This window comes from Trachemys scripta, chromosome 2 (genome assembly GCF_013100865.1).
Source record: "Trachemys scripta elegans isolate TJP31775 chromosome 2, CAS_Tse_1.0, whole genome shotgun sequence".
Taxonomy (NCBI): Eukaryota; Metazoa; Chordata; order Testudines; family Emydidae; genus Trachemys; species Trachemys scripta.
In genome coordinates this window covers 180,170,174-180,189,802 of record NC_048299.1, presented here as the reverse complement: position 1 = coordinate 180,189,802, position 19,629 = coordinate 180,170,174, and the positions used below count along the sequence as shown (strand labels likewise).

Genomic DNA, 19,629 nt, shown 5'->3' with positions numbered 1-19,629 from the left:
GGATGTGGACAAATTGGAGAAAGTCCAAAAGAGAGCAACAAAAATGATTAAAGGTCTATAAAACATTACCTATGAAGAAAGATTGAAAGAATTGGGTTTGTTTAGTCTGGAGAAGAGAAGATTGAGAGGGGACATGGTAACAGTTTTCAAGTACCTAAAAGGTTGTTACAAGGAGGGGGGAGGTAAATTGCTCTCATTAACCTCTGAGGATAGGATAAGAAGCAATGGGCTTAAATTGCAGTAAGGGAGGTTTAGGTTGGACATTAGAAAATACTTCCTAACTGTCAGGTAGTTAAGCACTGGAATAAATTGCTTAGGGAGGTTGTAGAATCTCTGTCATTGGAGGTTTTTAAGAGCAGGTTAGACCATCACCTATCAGGGATGTCAAGATAATACTTAGTCCCCTGCACTTGAGGCAGAACAGAACTAGAAGACCTCTCAAGGTCCCTTCCAGTTCTATGATCTACTCAACTAGCACTTGTACGAGCTGCAGAATCTTCAAAGGACATTTAAAAAAACATAAATTTAATGTCTGTTATACTCTTTTTTTTTTCAACAAGAGTACAAAAAGACTGAACATCTTGGGGGGCGGGAATGTCATACAATGAAGGAATGAAGATTGACAAACTTTTTTTTATCACTAGTGGCTCGACCCACTCTTTGTGCTATGTTTCCTGGGATGAAAGAAGTAGGATTCATCTCTTGCTACTCCCAGTCAACAACAGCTACAGTTGAATGTTCTTTTTTTTTTTTTTGTCATGGAATAGAATTTTGTGTGCTGAAAGAAGTTGCTTTCTGCCTGATCATGTGAATGAACTAATGAGCATATCAATTGAAGGACTAGAAGTACCAGACACAAGAAGCCACCAAAGATGAACACACTGCATACAAGAAGTTCATTAACAGAGTTGTGCAAAATTATAAGGAACCAAGAAAGATGTAGATGTAGTGCTTCATGGAATATTTCAGTAGCCAACTTGTGTTATTTTGAAACATGAGTTCAATCTAATAAAATAGTTGTGAAACATTTTTTCAGTTTTTACTATGGTGCCATACAGCCCCCTTTTGCCCTCATGGTCTTAGCCCTTATCCCCCTGCAAATTCGAACACAATCCCCTAATTTTAATTCAGGGGGAAAATACTGGAGCAAAGTTAAGTACTGCCTCTTTTCTAGAACATCATCTCCTGGTATAAGCATCCAAATAACCAAATTATTTTCTTAATAAGGTGGCTTTGTTTTTTCTTTTATCACATATTACAAAGTACGTTCCTAGAAGACTACTGCACAATAGCAGGAAAATTATCATTTACAATAAACACTTTTGTGTTAAAACCCTGCCCCAAAAGCCCCAGAATTTCTTGGAAAAAAAGTTACACTTTGGTATGAAATGTTCATGCTTGTTCTTACTCTATGCATAGGAAGGTAGATGTATCTATTGTACAGAAAGTCTAGTGAAATGGCATTTGGCCGTTTTTGAGTTATCCAGGCATGAAAGGGCATTTTTTATGCTTTAGTAATTTTATGTTCCCAGTTCATGTTCAATTAAAAAAATTCTTTGTTTTAAAATTTAAGACATGGCACATGTAGGATTGTACTCTGTAACTTTTCATAAAGTCCAAATAAATAGACTTTGCATAGGGAATCCAAATGGGGTTTGCAGGCATAATTACTGATCACGCACCATTGAATTACAGTAGCAACAACATCCAGTGTGCACTTTCCTACCATATACGTAGGGTTTTAGCTAGGGCAGAGGTCGGCAACCCCTGGCACGCGGCTCACCAGGGTAAGCATCCTGGTGGGCTGGGCCAGTTTGTTTACCTGCTGCATTGGCAGGTTTGGCCAATCGCGGCTCCCACTGGCCGTGGTTTGCCGTCCCAGGCCAATGGGGGCAGCGGGAAGTGGCAGCCAGCACATCCCTTGGCCGCGCAGCTTCCCGCAGCCCCCATTGGCCTAGGATGGTGAACCGTGGCGTCACTGTGCTGCTGAAGAGAGACTAGGCTCCACGGTGGGTATGGAGTCCCTCTGAATGGCCTCTCTTACTGAGCACAAACTCTAGCAGTCCCACTTTGTTTAGGACTTCCTGGAGGGGGCAAGGTAAGAAGTGCGTGGTTAGGTACACTTTGCAAAAAAAAATTAGTTGGGGAAATAAGAACAGTCTACAGGACCATGTGACCTTTTCTTTACTCATTTTAGTGCTCACTGAGTGCACTTATTTAGATATATACACAAATACACAAGTGTGTTAATCTGGATAGCCACCCATTGGAATATACATAGCTCCATTTATTTTGGTTATTAGACATTCAGATAAAGCTGTCAGTCCATTCCTCTGCCAGTGCAGGACCCACATGCTAGGTAGAGGACATTCTAAGAATTAAGAATACTAAGAATTAAATCAATACTAAAATTTAAGAATGGTATATTCAGGATACTCAGATTTCAAATACTGTCCTCAAATAACCATGTGCTACTCCCACTGAAATCAATGGCAATGTACCTGCATCTCTGTATGTGTAAGTTGGCCCACAAAACCTTTGTTTCAATGTGTTCTCATGTCAGTAAGTGCAGGTGCTGAACTCTCTGTCTGTTTGAATCCCACATGTCTCAGCTGAAGGCAAGAAAGGAATCTCAGTCCTCCTATATGTTACGGTTTCTTTTCACTGGGCAATTATCCAGTGAGGGTTTTCTTTTCTCTCCCCTTTTCTAAATCTTCCCATTTTAAAAAAAAATCTTAATGTAAGTTTAGTGTATTTACATACATTCCCTGTAAGAACATGGCCTGGAGTCATCACTGCCTTGGCCTTTGTGAGGTCATTTACATCTGTGTGAAGCTGGTGTAAAATGCTACCATGTCAGATGGTAGTGTTTTACACCCATTGTGCACAGGTGGAAAAGACTACACAACTGCAAGGCAGTGAAGAATAGGACTGGCCAAAAACTTTCCAAGCAACTGTTCTAACAGAAGATGGAGTTCTCAACTAAATGAATTATTTTGCAAAGTGTGTGTCTGCTTTCCACAGACAATTTCAATTTTTTTCATTGAAAAACACAAATACCCTAAAACCAAAAAGTTTTCATCTGAAATCTAGTTGAGTATAGGGGAGTGGACTAGATGCCTTCTCGAGGTCCCTTCCAGTCCTATACGTCTATGATTCTATTTTGATTCAGATATGTCATCACAGTGCCTCATGGGAGTGGTAGTTCAGTTGCCTCACGTTACTATTCTCCTTGGTGGGCCAGGATTCACAGCTGGACTTCATTTTCCATTATGCACCGCCTCCTTTCTTCAAGAGCGGAGACCCTGGTGCATCATGGAACATGTAGTTTGAGCAGGGAGACCCACCTGTATAGGAGAAGGGGAGCATGAGGCACCATGGCAGTATTTCTGAATTAAAAATAAATATACTTAATATTTTGGCCAAAATATTTCAGCTTTCAAAATTAATATTTTTTGCAGAACCTCCACACAAGCTCTAGTGGAGAATCAAGCCAGTACATTCAATGTGTATAAATTGCAGAAATTGAGCAACATATACATTCATACAAATCACTTTATTTTTGTGTGTGGATGAGGGAGTTGCTGTGGGAACTTCACATTTGAATTTCCTCACGTCTGTGGTTTTAGATTTTTCACTCATTACACTGATATTACTTAGTTGTAGCACTGAACATGGGACTAAAGGAGGCTCCTTGAGATATTAGCATTATCAATCAGTTAGATTCTTCATTGGAACCATATTCTATCTGTGAAGGTATGGATATCTCATCACTGTAGCATCTGAGCACTTCACAATCTGATGGTTGGTGTTCCCATGTAATCACCATTTAAACAAGTCTAGCTACATTCACTGGCAAAAGGGCAGAACACAATTATCTATGAGCAAACAGTGCATGGAGCAAATGGTTAAACAACCTCTTATGACCTTTTACTACCATATGAATCTGAAAACTCTGCAATCCCAGCAAAGGAGAGAAAGAAAAGGGTGAGGGTACTGGAGTGCAAGCCATAGTGTGATTCCTATATGATCCTTAACAGCATACCAAATTCACAGTGAATGTTTTTAATGACAGAATGTGAGAAAATAGTGTTATAAATTCATGCAGCCTTAATTTATGCAAGGGAAAGTTATTCAGATAAATACCTTGAAATTCAATAATAATGAATGCAGTGAGAGCTGATTAATTCATGCTTGGTTTATCCACAAATCTCTATATATCAAAGATTTTAGTAGTAACCATAGGTGCTAGAACTGGGGGTGCTGCCACATCCCCGGCTTGAAGTGGTTTCCATTATATACAGGGTTTGCAGTTGGTTCAATGGCTCACAGCAACCCCACTATACAAAATTGTTCCAGGACCCCTGGTAGTAACTAATCTTGTAGCATGTACAAAGTGTACTGTTGGCTTCTTAACCTGCGGGGGGTTGTTTTTTTAAATCTGCATTACAAATAGTTAGCTGACTGTAATTACCATAGCAAGAACTAAATCATGTTCCCAAGATTATCTGTCCACATGCCATATGTAAGTAGAAGAAAATACAAAGGCAGATAGACAAAAGGGCCAAAATATCTTTCAGTAACACAAGTGCATTGGTGTAACACAGATAACTTAAGTGCAAGTCTGATTATAATGAATTGGGGGGGGGGGCGATTGATTTTGTCTTTTCTTCTTAACTAACTCCCTCCTGTTTGCCCCAAGGAGCAGAACTGGGGTGAAGGAAAGGCCTTTATGGAAAAGAGCTATAGAATTTAATAGAAAATAACTTTTCTACAGTTTTTTTAACCATCCCTCAAAATTTGATAGAGAATTATATCCCTGCTACAGAATTCTATAATTCTATATGGTTCAGAAAACCTGTAGAAAGGAGATGGAGATCATTTTCTGTATAGTTCTACAAGGTTTCAAACTAATTTCCATAGGACACTTGGATTTCTTTAATATTCTCCTGGCATCACCTCTATGACATTCTGTAAGACTTTGGCTGAAGTCTGCATGCTAACAGGGCTTGCTGGCGGATGTGTGGGAGGTCAGGGTATGCAAACTGTACCTTAGTGTTGAGGTCATTCTATTACACTACTGCCTCCTACATGTTTCAGGATTTAACAGTTAAAATAAAGTGGGCCATGTGACTAATAACGACCAGTGGGATTTTAAAGACAAATCCTAATGTTTTATATATCTGTACTAAAACCCCCAAACTCCTCTAATGTAACATTCAGGTTATTGATTTAAATTCTCAGAAGCCAAGAAGTGAAAAAGTTAAATTTGAATGCACAACCTGAACTCCTCCCTACCATGCATGTACATTATTATAATACAGTGTTTAACTGTAAGATTACGTAACATAGATAAAGTTTCTTAGGCACTTATCCTGTAGCCTAAAGATGAATAAACCAACATATAGGTGCTATGGAAGTAAATAATACACTGCTCTGATGTGTTTTTATATAGGTGCTATTGAAATGGGCACATTTATTAAGTGTTGGAAAGATTAAATCAAATATTTTGTTGTAATATTCATATGTGGTACAAGAATAAATAGCTATAGGGTATGTTATAAAGGAAGGCTGATCCAGTGGTTATAGCACTAGCCTAGGACTTGGGTTCAGTTCCCTGTTCCATCACCGACTTCCTGTGTGACCTTGGGTAAGTCACTTCGCCTTTCTGTGCCTCAGTTTCGCATCTGTAAAACGGCAATAATAATGCTTCCCTACCTCACAGAGGTGTGGCGAGGATAAATTCATTGAAGATTGTGAAGTGCTTTTAGCTCTACTAATGAAAAGCACTGTATAAGAGTTAAGTATAATATGTTGTCCTAACACACCTGACAATGTGCCTTTAACAACAAAGTAATAAGTAACGTATCATTGATTCACCAGTGAAACAGAATTACCATATTAAATGGCTGATGCTTTTTAATTAATCTCTCATCATTTACTTTTTACAGAGTAGCCATTAAGAGTCTTTATCATTTTACTGACTGAAAGACCTTGAAAATATTTTATGCTCTGTTCAGTGATGAACCTATTTATTTCTCTACTTTATCTTACTTACACATTGCTGAAATGTATACTGAGTACAAATGCACTTTGTTTATTCTGGATGGAAGAGGATGAATAAGTTTCCATTGCCAGAGCACTACAGTAGGTAGCTTGGCCATTCTGCATCTAGCTAGCTCCGATTACTTTCTCACACTCAAAAAAGTGTGGTCACAGTAACCTCATATCAGTACACTGCCATTGACACCCATGAATGAGGGGGTTAGAGAGCAGAACTACCACCAACAGGCAGGAATAACAAAGCTGCTCTCCCAAGGACCACTTTATCTTAAATCCACCTCTTGTTAGTTTGCTCTTCCTGTCAACATCTTCCCTTCTATTCCCTCCGTATGTAAATGACACCTTTGTTTTATACAGCCACTGAATGCAAAATCTGTGAAAGTTGCACTACCTTACCACTTAATGCTTGGTATGTAATTTACAATTATTGTTTAACATCACCATGGATGCAGACTTCCATTGGAGTTGTGCCTATATCAGAGCTGACTGGCCAGTTGTTTCCATAATTAACTCTTTTGTCTATTGCTTGATACTTTTGATCAGTAAAGAACATTACGTGCACCAACTGTTTATTCCTAGGATCATCAGTAATGTCAGCATTTTCAACCTGATATAGAACAGACTTTTTTTAGGCATATAGAATTTGTGACAGTAGATCCAACCGTCTGTCCCTGTTATCTGGTTAGCTGAAGGTGAAATTCCATATAATGCATCCAATTGTAATAGTGCTTGTTTGGGGTGAGTCAGGTAATTCCTTCAAGTACCATTCATTAGTTTGGCCCCTCAAACATGGGTTCACTATACATATTGGAACAAATTCTGCCCTGTTTGTTACAGTGCAACACTATTAAAGTCACCTTTCTGCGCCTATGTCAGTAGTCTTGTGTGGAGTCAATGATGGGTGGAATTTGAGCCCAAATTAGTAGTTCTTGGCATGGTTTTTAGGTTTGTTCTTTATTAGTATTAGTCTATCCATCTACCTACCTAATACCTAAGGTATTAACACTGGTGCTTGGAGTAGATATATTTTTTTTCCATTTTAAAAAGCACTTTACAGATTCTGTAACTGACAAAGATCAATCCATGATCAATACAGCCTCATTTAAGATATACGTAGAAATCATTATTCAATTATATCTAAAAAAGCTTGATCGCATATGAAAGATAATTAATAATAAACTGAACTAACAAAAGAATTTGGCAAATTTATACAAATATATTTAAAAAAAAACAAAACAAATGAAGCTGAAAATCCAATCCAATCCAATGACACATCCTGCTCTCTCAATTACACTCCTACAGCCCCAATGGACCAAATTTTGCTTGTTTATATCAGTATAAATCCAATGGGATTACCATTTATGATGGTGAAATGGAACAGAATCAGACACATCAGTGACTGTATTTCATACTTTGAGTCCAGATGTCAATGTAAAACAAATGTAGAAGCCAAAAAAAAAGAGGGTACTTACTATGAACCCATCTGTCATGTGGGAGCCACTTAGTATCTACAGAAAATCATTTTTCCTTGCCTAGTTACAGCCAGATAACTCTGTTTTGTGTGCGTTAAACCAAGGTTAAGGAACACACGGGGAAAAAAATGTTGCCAGTATTTCTTTGAGAGCAAAGCAAGCAGGGGAAAGGGCAGTTTATGCTACAATGCCAAAGAGAGCAGGCATGTATTAAGCACTCCAATAAAAGGAGTGAATAAAACAATGGAGGGAACCACAGGGAATGAATTAATAATGGTACTACACAAAAACGGGGACAAATGCTGCTTGTCTTGCTTGACATCAGTCAGAGTTGCATGTTAGCAAGGCAAGCAGGTTCTAGCCCCAAAGGTATATTTTATCATAATTTGAAGGGGATATTGTCAGGTTAAAATTCTAGCACCGGTTCTGCTCTCATACTGGTATAAGTCAGACCTAGTTCTTCTGCAGTCAGTGGACTTACAGCAGCATAAAACTAGTGAGTGTAAGAATCTGACTCCCCCCCCATATTTTTAAACCCAAATTACTTGACCATATTGCTATTAACTTGGATTATTAAAATGAAATTTGTCACTTATTTGTGCTTTGTGTGCAAAGAAGTAAGGTGAGTTCTCTAAGGACCACTGATGTTTAGTCTGAAAAACAGGAGTCCACCAAAAATATTTTTTACAATGTATATAATAAAATACATCATCATCAAACACTTCTGACAGGGAGCCTATTTAAATTGAAAAAGGGACACAAGTCTTCAGATAAATCACCCCAAATACTAATATCTTCAGTGGAACAAGAAATGAGACTCAGAGCCCCCTGGATGATGAATAAAGGTCTCTCTGAAAAGATGTTCCGTATGTCAGTAAGGAAAGGCAGAGTTGGCTGATACAAATTAGCTTAGCAATTTTGTTTCTGCTGGAGATGAGAGAAAGTTTCTAGCAGCCTTTCTTCAAACACCTACTGTTGTTGGAGGCAGCAGAGGTGAGGATAGCAACAACCTCCTCCCCCCCCACCCCAATCGTGATCCAGCAGCAACAGTCAGAAGGAATGAGCTCTCTTGTTTACAGTTCAATCTCTATAATGTTGGTTTTCCACAGCAATATTGCTGAAACCATATGAGCTCACCTAGCTGTTTTTCTGCATACTCAAGTTAACATTATCTCACAGCTCCTACAGCAATGCACCAGTAGATATAGTACTGGGATGCGTGTTGCTTAATATATATCTGCAGTTATTTAGGAATATCTCATTGCTTTTCTTTGGATGGAACAAGTGCAAATGATTTTGTTCTGGCAGCCAAGTATGACTCGTCAGATGGTGCTCACGTGCCTGTTACCCAGCAGAAGAGAACAGCAAGCCAATCACAAGGACCATCACAAATCTTAATACCTGCCACTCCAAGTGCAAGGCACGCGTATTTGACCTTGCCTTCTGCAATATAAACACATTGCAACATGTATATTTAAAAAAAAAAAAACCTATCTCAACAAGACATACCACTAGACACACTTCCCCCTCTACGGAGGAGATAAAAGAACAAACAACATGTGACCAATGTTAGTCATTTTGCTTAATGCACTTCTGGAAGGCACTCAGATACTACAGTAATGAGTGCAGCATAAAAACCTATATGGAATAGAATAGGAATAGGAGCAGACTTTAAACTAGGTTTGACAGGAGCAGGAGACAAAATCCCACAGGTAAATCCAAAGCATGGACACCTGGGTGAAGGGTTGGAATCTGGGGGAACATGGGAAATCACAACATGGACAAAGAAGGGACAATAGGGAACATGGACAGGAAATCTAACAAATATCTGTATGGCCGTTCTTATGTTCTAATGCAAGAAGTAGGGGAATAAATAGGAAGAACTAGAAATACTAGTGAATAATCACAATTATAACATAATTGGCATCACAAAAACTTGCTGGGATATTCATATGACTGGAATGTTGGTATAGAAGGGTACAGCTTGTTCAGAAAGGAAAGGCAGGGAAAAGGGGAGGAGGTGTTGCCTTGCATATCAAAGATGTATACACTTGCACTGAGGTTGAGCAGATAGAAGTGGGAAGCAGACACACTGAAAGTCTCTGGGTAAGGATGAATGGGGTAAAAAACAAGGGTGATGTCATGGTAGGGTTCTACTGTAGACCACTTAACCAGGAAGAAGAGGTGGGTGAGGCTCTTCTTAAACAATTAACAAAATCATCCAAAGCACAGGACTTGGTGGTGGTGATGCAGGACTTCAACTACCCAGACATCAGTTGGGAAAATAATACTGCCAGGCACAGATTATCCAAGTTCTTGGAATGTATTAGAGACAGCTTTTTATTACAGAAGGTGGAGAAAACAACTAAGGGAGAGGCTATCTGGATTTGATTCTGACAAACAGGGAGAAATTTGTTGAGAATCTGAAGGTAGAAGGCAGCTTGGGAGAAAGTGATCATGAAATGATAAAGAGTTCATGATTCTAAGGAATAAAACAGAATAAAGACACCAGATTTGAAGAAGGCAGACTTTAGCAAACTCTGGATTGGTAGGTAAGATCCTGTGGGAAGCAAGTCTAAGGGAAAAAAAGAGTTCAGGAGAGTTGGCAGTTTTTCAAAGAGACATTATTAAGGGCACAAGAGCAAACTATAACGATGTGAAGAAAAGACAGGAAGTATGGTAAGAGGCCATGCTGGCTTAACTAGGAGCTCTGCAATGACTTGAAACTCAGAGTCAGACAAGTGGAAATTAGGTCAGATTACAAAGGATGAATATAAAAAAGCAACACAAGTGTGTAGGGACAAATTTAGAAAGACCAAGCCACAAAATGGGATTAAACTAGGATATGAAGGGTTACAGGAAAGCATTTGATAAATATGAGAATCAAGAGGAAGACCGGAGAGAGGGTAGGCCATTACTAAATGTGGAGGGAAAGGCAATAACAGAAAACGCAGCAATGACCAAAGTGTTAAATGCCTTTTTTTGTTTCAGTTTTCACCAAAAAAGTTAGCAGTGATTGGACGATTAACATAGTGAAAATCAATGTAAATGGGGTAGGATCTAAGGGTAAAATGAAGGAAAAACAAGTTAAGAATTACTTAGACAAGCTAGATGTTTTCAAGTCAGTAGGGGCTGATGAAACACATCCTAGAATACTTAAGGAATGGGCTGAAAAGATATTAGCAATTTATATTTGAGAACTCGTGGAGAAAGACGGAAGAGAAGGGCAAACATAGTACCTATCTATAAAAAGTGGAATAAGGAAAACCCAGGGAATTATAGACCACTCAGCTTAATTTCAGTACCTGAAAAGGATAATGGAGCAAATAATCAAACCATCAATGTATAATCACCTAGAACAGCATTTCCCAAACTTTGGACGCCGCTTGTGTAGGGAAAGCCCCGGTGGGCCAGGCCAGTTTGTTTACCTGCCGCATCCGCAGGTCCGGCTGATCGCGGCTCCCACTGGCCGCAGTTCGCTGCTCCAGGCCAATGGGAGCTGCTGGAAGCGGCAGCCAGTACGTCCCTTGGCCCACGCCGCTTCCAGCAGCTCCTATTGGCCTGGAGCAGTGAACCGTGGCCAGTGGGAGCCGCGATCGACCGGATCTGCAGACAGGGCAGGTAAACAAACCGGCCCTGCCCACCAGGGGCTTTCCCTACACAAGCGGCGTCCCAAGTTTGGGAAACACTGACCTAGAAGATACAATCAGCATGGATTTGTCAAGAGAAAATCATGTCAAACCAACCTAATATCCTTCTTTGATAGGATAACAAGATTTGTGGATAGGAAGGAAGCAATAGATGTCATATCTCGAGTTCAGTAAGGCTTTTGATACTGTCTCATATGGCCTTCTCATAAACAAGCTAGAGAAATATAGCCTAGATGAACCTACTATAAGTTGGATGCACAAGTGGCTGGACCATTCTCAGGCTTTGTGTACACTGGCAAGTTTCTGCGCAGTAAAGCAGCTTTCTGCATTGTAACTCCCGAGGTGTGTACAGTGCCAAGCTACTTAGTGCACAGTTGCAGCACAGTAAAAAAACAAAAAAAAAACAAAAAAACCCCAGCCCGACGAGAGGCGTGCAGCTTTCTGCGCGGGGGGTACAGCACCGTGGTGCCAGTGTAGACACCCTGGTCGATTACAGCGCTGCGATTGGCCTCCGGGAGATGTCCCACAATGCATATTCTCGCCTCTCTGATCATCGGTTTCAGCTGTACTGCCCTGCCCTCAGGCGATCAACCGTGAGCCTCACCCCTTAAATTCCTTCGGAATTTTGAAAGTCCCCTTTCTGTTTGCTCAGTGACGCGTGCAGTGGTCTCAACGCATCTTTCCAGGTGGCCATGCCTGCTCCACGCACCAGGCAATCCTCCACTTGGAGCAATGACGAGCTGCTGGACCTCATCAGCGTTTGCGGAAAGGAGGCTCTCCAGTCCCAACTGCACTCCTGCCGTAGGAATTATGATACCATACAGACAGATTTCACAATACATGACAGAAAGTGGCCACGAGCGGGACACACTGCAGTGTAGGGTCAAAGTGGAGGTGCTGCGGAACACCTACCACAAGGCACTAGAAGCAAACCGCCGTTCCAGTGCTGCGCCAATGAACCGCCTTTAGTTCATAACAATAACTATATGTTTGAAGAAAGTGATTGGTGTTTGTTTTCCTTTCTAATGATATCTTCCTCCCCCACTCCCCTTTTATATACAAAACATTTTTTTGCAAGGAAGTTCCAGACATGGGAGTTTTGTGTGTCTGTTCATTTATTTTACCTACGATAAGGCTCTTGGCACACAGTATTTGCTTACAAGAGAAGTCCAGAAGTGACCGCCGCCTTTTAATCCCTTGTGATAGGGCATACAAACCCCACACTGGTGAACAAGGGGTTAAGGAACAGCTCTGGGCTCAGGCGGCCCTGGGCTACTGCACCTGTAAAGTCTACACACGCTGGAGGTGGCATTTAAAAAGGGAAGCATAGCAGTTCAGAAGGAAGCAGGTGGTGGAAGGGGGTAGATCTCTGCTCTGAGCTCTGGGAAGTAGTGCCGAGGAGCTCTCATTGCCTGACACCTGGCAACACAGAGTCCTGATAAAGCCTGCAAAGGAGAGATTGGTGACTGATTGTGAAAGTCAGAAACTTTATTTGTGGTTTGGTTCTTTAATTTAGAGTGGGGGTGGGGGGAAGGGTACTTAGGTAGAAAGGGATCCAGAGAAGCAGCTGCTTAGCACCCCAAGGTGCAGAATTTAGCTGTCCACCATTGCACCCTGGATTAGAGCCCAGTGGAAAGCGTGGGTGTAGACTCCTGACCAACTCCCACAAATGGGACAACAATAAAAGCCTTTACCTCAGTGGAGAATCTAGCAGGGGAAGGCCCTGAATGTTCAAAGGCCCAGACCTCAAGTTCTAAGGTGAACTAAGGTGGAAGCCCTGAAGCTTGTGAGGATGCTGAAAGATTTCTCTGTGACTGGACTTTCTTTTGGTATACGCTGAAAGGCCTGAACTGGAATGTGTGATCCAGCCAGAGGGCTGAGCCACCAAAGAATGGACAGACCCCACAAGATTGACATCACCCCCCTTTCCAGTTATAGTTCTGAGAGGGAGACAAACTGCCACACCTCTGCCTGACCAGTAGGCAGCACCGGTGGTGTGTGCCCCTTTACGCCCCTATTGAAATAATCGTTGACTAACTAGCAATGTCACAAATGGTTAAAATCATCTCTTTCACAAAGGGACAAGTAAACTTTCCATTGACATAACACAGAGAGATGTTAAAGGATCCACTCCAAATAAATCAGTTATCCCAAAAGAGACAGTCCGAAAGAATTCTTGGTGAATAGCCAAGACTCCAAATACACAAATCACTTCAGCTGTGGAAAGCACAGTATCAATCTGGTCCAACTGCCATTGAAATTAACGGGAAGATGCCCACTGATTTCCGTGAGACTTGGATAGGGTCTAGTACACCGTATATCTTTAGTAAAAGGGATAAACTCACAGGGCTAAATTCTAGGCCAAATTCTATCCTCAGTTATGATTTTGTTAGATGTCAGCATCCCCTTAGGACCTTTCTGTCTTCCTTGGCAGAGGAGTACTGTATTTGGCTACTTGTGTGAACCTCAGATTTAAAAATAGCCGAACTCTTCCCCTGCTGCAGCAGAGAAAAAGATACAAGCCAGATGTATGTGGCAGTCCAGAGGGCTCTACATGCAGTTTTCTCTTATGTTCACACTTAATAATTGTTGTGCTTGTTGGTGTGCCTTCCTGACTGGCACTGCTACTGCTAGCCCTGACTTTTCCTGATGATGGACACAAGGCCAGTGGTCTGTGTTCCTGTCAGCAACCTTTCTGAAGCTACATCAGTAGTTACCCATCTGTTTGCAGGACCATACACGTGGCCCTGTGGCTTGTGTAAAGATGGTTCTATACAGTCATTGGCCCTGGGTGCAGATTCCACCTGCCTTCATATCTGGCCTCAGTGTAGTCACCTCGCTCTAAATTCTGGGGCTAGATCATGTATCTCCAGGCAAGGGAGTTTGCTGGTGTCTGAGCTCCGCTATCTCCTCTCTCTTTTAATTTGTCCTACTCGCTGCTGCTGCTGCTACTAAATGATCACTTATTTGTATTGACGTAGTCTGTTTGAAAATCACTGGTTTTCTCACTGTCCTATTTATGGTCTTTCTGCCTCGATTATTCTAACTCCAAAACACAGGAAGTCAGTATATATCAGGTGGCTGGGGGAGCCTTCCCAGTGCCAAGATAGTTATTTGCCTGTTTATATGCTCACTTGCACATGTATACCCACAATAGGTCCTCCACAAAAATGTAGATGAACAAAATGCAGTTACCTAAATTGTTCAGGGGAAAAACAAACAAAAAAGGGTACAAGTGTACCGCCACTACTGTATCATCAGTCAGATTTAGCAAACACGTTTGTGAGTATATTTATCACTCTCTTAGCTCAGGTCTAAGTAAACACTGGTTATCAAATATTCTGGCATTATAGAAAACTAAGTCCATACTCATACTGGTTGAAAACGAGTCCTTCTATAGAAGGACTAGTCTCTCCAATACCTTCCCTTCTAATTATCTTAGACCCAGCTGCTTCACCACTGTTTCTATAATGAAAGGAGAGATGGAGCTTTTATTTCCCCAGGGACAGAAACATTGTCAATTATCTGCAGTTTCCTGCTATCAGCTGTCACTGGGGGGGGGGAGGGAATCTGTTCACATTTTTTCTTCTGTAGAGACTGTGCTGATGTACAACTAGTATAGGCAATACTAAGTGTATTAAATTATGCTAATATACAGTGTGTATTTATATTTGCTTTAAGTAGATCATTTTAAAATCAAATACCAGTGATGCATCAACACCACGGCTTGAAATATAAGAGCATTAATTGATTTAGAACTAATACAGAATTCTTAAACCTTAATTGTATTTTGATCTAATCTTATTTTCAAAATACACTTTCTATTAAGAGGGGGAAAAACATCCCACTTGTAAAGTACATCAGTATATCAGGTAACTATTACATTTGGAATTAGGAATTCAGTCATCACAGAGAATAAACAAAAACCTTCTCAGTAATTTTAATAGTCATGGGATCCCACTGAAGTCAATAGATTTGCCTGAGTAAACTCTTGAAGTTGGGCCTTATGGTAATTACGGTATATTAATGAACATACATGATGCTTCTCTTACAGGATCAAGTCCAATTTACAATACACCAAAACGGGAAGTCAGGATTTACTGGTTAGGAATTCATTTTTTCTCTACGTAGAGAATGCAGGGCATCCTAATTGTTAAATAATTCTCAAGTCCTTGGATGTTTTTGTTTTCAGTTATTTTCCCGTATTGCTAAGATTTCCCATGCTCCATTCAGCAACCCCTGAACTTTCCTTGGACCTACTCTTGCTTCTATTTAAGTCAGAGGCAAAACTCCCATTGACTTAAAATAAGTTATACTTACACCTACTGCAGTTGGCACCAAAAGATGATTGATCAAAACACAAAAGGTTTCCCTTCAATAGAGACCCCAATATTGATATCATTAGCAGGTCTGTTAGATTGTATCTTTTGTGGTTCTCTCTTGTTCACACCTTTCATTAATATGTTATTTGTATTTAGCTAACATGTGGCTGTCTTATGAAATTCAGGGATGATATCTTTCAAAGACTGCCTGTTAAATATATGTTAATGAATTATTTAAAATATTTAGGGGAAATAGACAGTATTATACAACTATGTAAACACCCATTACCTGAAATACACTTGTTAATTCTAAATATTACAAGTAATCAGTCGATATGTAACCTATATACCATGATTGTCTAAGCAAATCTAAACTAAATGGCTACTGCTGGAGAGAATGTGTGAGAGTCTGTGGGGCCAATTGAAAATATTTAGGCTTCAGTGAAATCAGCTTAAATCTGAAGTATAGATAGTGTTTTCAATTTATAAAAGTACAACTCTGAAGTCTAATTGGGTTTTGCAGACCCATCAAGGTTTAAAATGATTCAAAGAGACTATTCCTTTGACAGTCCCAGCTCATGGGCTGTATTGGAATCTCTGCTGCAGAGAGGAATTTTTTCCCCCCTAAAACACAAGAATAATCACAAATTATAAAATTAGGAGTCAAATCCTCTCAAATGACTGGTATGTTTTCCGCCTATACTAACAGACTCATCGTAAAATGCTATTTTATTCTGAAAAGTGACTCAATTCATGGCATTGTGGGGGGTCTATGTTTGGTTGTCTCTGTTACTCAGGGCTGCCCAGAGGATTCAGGGGGCCTGGGGCAAAGCAATTTCGGGGGCCCCTTCCATAAAAAAATTGCAATACTATAGACTATTATATTCTCGTGGGGGCCCCTGTGGGGCCCGGGGCCTGGGGCAAATTGCCCCACTTGCCCGCCCCCCACCCCCCCCCCCCCCCCCCGGGCAGCCCTGCTGTTACTCCCATTTGTAATTTGCTCAGTTCAAAAATAAAAGGATGTTTTCTTTCTAACTGCCAGATCTGAGAGGCGAGTTGGATTCTTTCCATTTCATACAAAGACAAAGCAAAAGTAGATGTAGACAGGTCTTAATGTAATCATCAATTGTATTTGTTCCACACTTCATGTGGATTTCACGAGCAGATTCACAGCTAATAAATCAGCACGAAACATGAAGAGTAAAGTTGGTCAAAATATTTTTAACAAAAAAAGTTAAGTGGAAAATAACCTTTTAAAAATCTTTGATTTCCTTTTTACTGATGACAACTGAAAATATTTGTGTGTGTGTGTGTGTGTATCAGGAAATATTTTTGTTTAGACTGATAAATATTTATTAAATCAACACATTGTCACACTAAAGTTTTTACTCTTTTGTGGCTAATAGGGACCTGATGGAATAGATAATTGTTGTAGTGTGTGTTAGCATTTTGACTAGAGTTTTGAATTTGCAGTACCTCATCAGATATTGCCCTAGTCCTCATGACTAATACCAGACTTAGTTGTTTTGTTCTGCTTATTTTTTGAGGAATGTTTGATAATCTGTATAAATGTTACTGCAGTTGAACCCAGCTGACTGTCAGAGGTGTTTAGCTTTTACCTTCACACCATCTCTAGAGTCTGTCTGGGGATGCACTAATCATCATGTCAAATCAGGCAAACACTGAACAATTATTACTGATTTGAATCTGTTTTTAAAGCAATACAAATTGCAGCATGCAGCACACAGATTAGCCAGTTTAAAGTCATTTGAGAAAATAGAGAGAACATCTTAAACTTGCAGCATGGTACCTGAAAGTACTGTAATCAGATTGTTCCCCATTATGTCTCTATTGTTTCTCAGCTGGGTTTGAACTACTTGACTCAGACTCTAATCAATGCTTAGACTCTACTGTATTCATATATGGGAGTTTGATCCTGTAAGGTGCTGAGTGGCTCTTGCCAGGTACTAAGCATCATTAAGTGGAAGCCGAGAAACTCTGCTCACTACAGGAGGTGCCCAGTGTCTTGAAGGATTGGATCCTAACGTAGGGCCTGATTCTGGTCTCAGTTAATCTGATGTCAAGCTGGAGTATCTCCAGCAATACATAGAGGAACTTTATGCCATTACATAAATTAGATCAACATTTTATTCTTATTAATAGTTACTGCTCTACTTAATAAGACAGCATTACAGGTCTAACGAAAAGGCATTAATATAAGATTTCATGCAGTTCTGGCACAGACACAGATGTACAGAAGGCATCTGTGGAAGCCCTGTGAGAGGGGGCATGGCACAAAGTTTTGCAAGTTTCGGATTCCTAAAATATTACACTAAAACGCTATTCATTCCTTTTCACATATGCCCTGCACACATCTGAAGATTTGGCTAATAAGCTATAACCAGTCTAATACCTAATATGTGTTCTGTATATTGAAGGAGCATACTGTGTATTAGAGTACATTTAGTCCATTTTAAGGCAGATGCTCTAGGTTCCTGCTTACAAAAAAATAAGACTCACAAAGTTCATTAAGATATTAATGGAGCTTCTTAGGGCTCTTTAACAAAGATCACAGTTATCTAGTAGTTATGGTAAAGATGAAAGATGGTCACAGCCTGATGCAATTACAAGGCCAGCATATCACAAAACCAAGATCATATCTACTCTGCCTTGACTAACCATGAGAATCCAATCAGTTCTGGCTTTTGAAACACAAAGATCAATGCTGGCTGCATCACACAGAAATCTTCAGGTTAGTAACAGTGACAACATTCCTGGGGCTAGAAATACTTTTGGCCGAGTTTCACAAAGTTACTTGTAGAAGCAGCTCTTTGTGATAAATAGAATTCCCTCTGAAATTGTATAGGAAAAGTCAAAGCCTTCAGTGGTGATTAATGAAATCTTAAAGAGTATTTGGCCATTTTAAGGTTACTAATCAAAATATAACTGGGCTGCCTGTGACATTTCAAAAATAGAATTAACTTTTCTTCATCTAGTGCATTTGAAATGCAGTAAGGATAAAGCTACTACATAGCTCCGGTGCCTATTTTTAGTAAATTCATTTAATGCTTGTGAAAGGTCGTAGATTATCAGCCCAAGGAGTAGTCCTCTTCCCACCGGACAGCAAGAACAACGTAGTCTGAACCACAATGCCTTGCCTTGGTGTTTCAGTGTTGTTCAGCAAGCCTAGGGTTAAGAGAGCCGTTCAGTCTCCCTGACTGCCCATTCAGCCCCTGCCTCTCTGTTGAGGTTGCGAAAGGGTCAGTTGTGCTAGACAGGTATCCACATAAAAAAATACTACTAGGAAATTAACTGAAATCTCCAGTTCATTTCACTGAGGATGTTGAATGGGATAGACAACATTCTTGCCACAGAAGCTAGCAGAGACAGTCTGATGAATTGACAGTGCACTTTCCCTCTCTATCAGCCCACACAGATATTATTCTATTCCCTTCCCTTCCCAGAGTTCCTGCAATACACCCACATTATCTTCCCCTACCCCTATCTCTCTCTGCAATAAGACGCTAACAGTTACTGAGATAAGGAAAGCTAAGAGGACAGGTTTAGGACTACTTATATTTTTCAATGAACCCTCATCATTGTCTTTGTAATAATACCGAGCCCATTTAATCTTCAGGGTATCTCAACACCTAGTAATCCGAATGAAGTAGGTAACCATGTATTCTGATTTCACAGATGGGGACACTGAGGCAGAGGGTTTAAATGACTAGTCCCAGGCCAAAGGGGTAGCCTGTGTCAGAATTAAGATTAGCCGTCAGAAGATTCTGGCTTCCAGTCCTGTGCTGAAACCAATGGACTACATTTTTCTCTGTAGCCTGTGTTTTCACATCTAGAATGTCATTCTTTCAAGAAAGCTGCTCTTGGGTTGGTCCACAGATATTATCCTGGAATTCATGGAAGATGTGCAAATTGCTAGAGTTTAGTTCTGAGAAGGGCATTGCTTAGTAAAGTGAATAAATCAACTGCAAGACTCTAACCATCCCTTGTATTTTCCATGAGAATTAAATAGAGAAAATGCCTTTGCAGACATTCCTGTTGTTGTTCTGAAAACTGAGCTGTCAGTATAAACAGACTATCAAGAGTCAGGCTTGTAAACATCTA

The 19,629-nt window shown here is 40.2% G+C and overlaps 1 protein-coding gene across 6 annotated transcripts in view; it reads left to right on the top strand.

Moving 5' to 3' along the window:
* Window positions 1-19,629, top strand: part of RIPOR2 (RHO family interacting cell polarization regulator 2) — a 177,746-nt gene that overhangs the window by 111,628 nt on the left and 46,489 nt on the right. The gene's annotated exons all lie outside the window — the stretch shown is intronic.